This window comes from Condylura cristata, unplaced genomic scaffold (assembly GCF_000260355.1).
Source record: "Condylura cristata isolate star-nosed mole 26May11 unplaced genomic scaffold, ConCri1.0 scaffold00016, whole genome shotgun sequence".
Classification (NCBI taxonomy): Eukaryota; Metazoa; Chordata; class Mammalia; order Eulipotyphla; family Talpidae; genus Condylura; species Condylura cristata.
In genome coordinates, this window is record NW_004567117.1 from 40597167 (window position 1) to 40599825 (window position 2659).

Below are 2659 nucleotides of genomic sequence, written 5' to 3' on the forward strand. Positions count from 1 at the left end.
CTGTTTCTTTAGACTGTTTCAAAATCACTGGTTTGACTCCGGAATGTCATTAATGATAGACACCTACAATTTCAATAGATGATGTTCAAAAGTCAACCTAAAAGGATTTTAAAAACAACCCAGACGTTAAAGTTTGAAGGTGAAACCTTAAAGAGTTGTCAGATATCTGTTTATTAAAGAGATTTTTCTTGCTTCTTTCACGCATCTAGACTTAAGCAGAAGTCTGTGATAGCAAAAATGCAGCAGTGGCATCCTGTGGTCTGGCCTGTGAATGACAAGCATGTGTCACCCTCCTGGCGTCTGGAGGCCGGGTCTCAGGATTGTGGGGGCGCAATTCATCCTGAAGGACCCAGCCAGGCCAGGAGGAGAAACGACCACCACAGGTTGGGGTTCAACGGCATTGTCAATGAATCACCCCTATTTTGACTTCACTACAATAAGGTATGTATATAATTTTCATTTGAGCAGAAAATAAGCTGCAGAAATGTGCTCGTGTTTGCTTTTTTTTTTTTTTTTTAAGATTTATTTATTTATTCGTACAGAACTGAGGTACAGGCCAGAGATGCGGAGGGTGAGAAGATTCACCAGAGACAGAGTGGGGAGCAGAACAGGCAGAGGGACGAAGTCCACTGCTGAGGGGAGCAGCGGGCGGGTCAGGAGAGGTCTGCCGCGCCATGTGGATCACCTCTGGGGCAGGTGGGGATCGAACTCATGCGGAAGTGGCTTCAGCTTCTTTGTGCAGTGCTTTAACCCGCTGCGCCACCAGGGAGGGCCTCGTCTTTGTTTTTAAAGTTTAATTTGGAGGAGCTCTGAAATAGCTCCATGAAATAGGGCTTTCTTATTCAGAGAAAATGCCATTGTTGTTTTCATGGTATCTCGACATCCTGCAATATACAGACTCAGTGGTGAGTCTGTCTCTCTCACGTTGATAAATGACAGAGGGCAACATTTTTAAAATGATAGCTGTGTGTTTAAAAAATGAAGTAGAAGGACCCAGGCCAAATACTGCCAACCAGTGTCTTTCCCCCAGAAATAAAATTCAATGAAATCGTTGGTGCTCTTCGATTGTGAACCCCAGTGGCTTCCCTCCACACTGACCGCCTCGCGGTTATTCTCACAGAGCAAGCTTCAGGCTTCCCACATTTTAAACTTTGCACTTAAAATATGTTTTTGTAGGTAAGGTGTTGCTGTATTTTATTTTAAAATTCTACATAATTAGAAGTATGCTGTTCATATTCTATATATTTTTGCACTCAAGATGCATAATTCTAATTGTATAATTTTTAAGCAAGAAAAAGATGTAAAATATAAAATATGATAAAGTTGTTTGGATTTCTGCTTTTGAAAACTGCCTCTTACCATTTTTCCTACTTTCCTAGTGAGGTCTTTCCATTCTCTTTACTGAGGTTCTTCACTGAATATACATTCTCTGATAAAAGATGTACTTATCAATTTCTTTGTTATGGATACAGCAAATATCCAAGCCTATTTTTTTTCAGTCTCTAACTCTGTGTTTGGAATATTTTATTAAAAAGGTGCTTTCAGTTCTGAGGTACTTTTCTGCTCTCTGTCGGTTGTTAAGTTGTAAGCAATAGTCTAGGCTGGCTGGTATAAGCAGATTAAGACATTTAGGAGGCAACAGGACTCGGGAGTGATGGGAAGCGACCGGACAGCAATATTCCCCAAAGGACTATCTTTCAGGAGTCTGCCATCAGTCCCCGAACCACATCCCTCGGCCCTCCAAGCTCTCTCAAAATGGCGGAGGCCCCAGCTGTCTCCCGCCCTCCTCTTCCTCACTTCCGCTTCCTCCCTTCCCACCAAGGCCGTCTGTGGCGGCTGATCAGGGGGCCTCCCTCCCCTGTGGCCTCTGAGCGGGAAGGAGGCTGAAAAGTCTGCTTCAGATGCCCGTTTGGAAAAGCAAGACCCCCAGGGTGGAACCAGCACAGGCCAGGTCAGTAGCCTATCTTGGCAGACTCTGAAATGGCGGACTCATTCCAGGTCTAAAGAGACTCTCCCTCACCTTCTGGTAGTTTTTATGTTACCGTGCTTCACGCTGACATCTTTCATTCTTCCAGGATTTCTGTTTGTATAATCAGCATAGAAATCAAAAGATTTTTTTTTTAATGTGGAAAGTCAAGTTTCTGTCATCACTGATTGAGCGTGTCTTTTCCTCGCTCAGCGGCAGTGACACCTGTGATTTCCACATGTACGTGGATTTTCACTGGGCTCGTCTGTGTCCGCTCTGCTTCTGTGCCAGACCAATGTATTTTGATTTCTGTACATATCTTGAGTGTTTCGATATCTTCAGGGCGAGTGTTTTATCTATCACATTGTCTTTTTCATATGATTAATTTTTTCATGATTTAAATTTTTATATGAATTACGCAATTAATTTAGGACCCAAAATTATTCTGCAGGATTTTGTTTTTAATTCAGTTAAATTTATAATAATTTGGGAGAATTGACATTTTTGCACACTGGCCTTCTTTCCATTATTTAGATCTTCTTTTATGTCTTTTGGTAAACTTTTGTCATTCTCATTTTCCCATAAAGACCTTAAATATTTTATGTGATGCGTGTGCCTTGAGTTCTTTATAGATTTTGCTGCTATTGTGAAGTGGATGAATTTTTTCACTTTTATTTACTAATTATTTTTTTA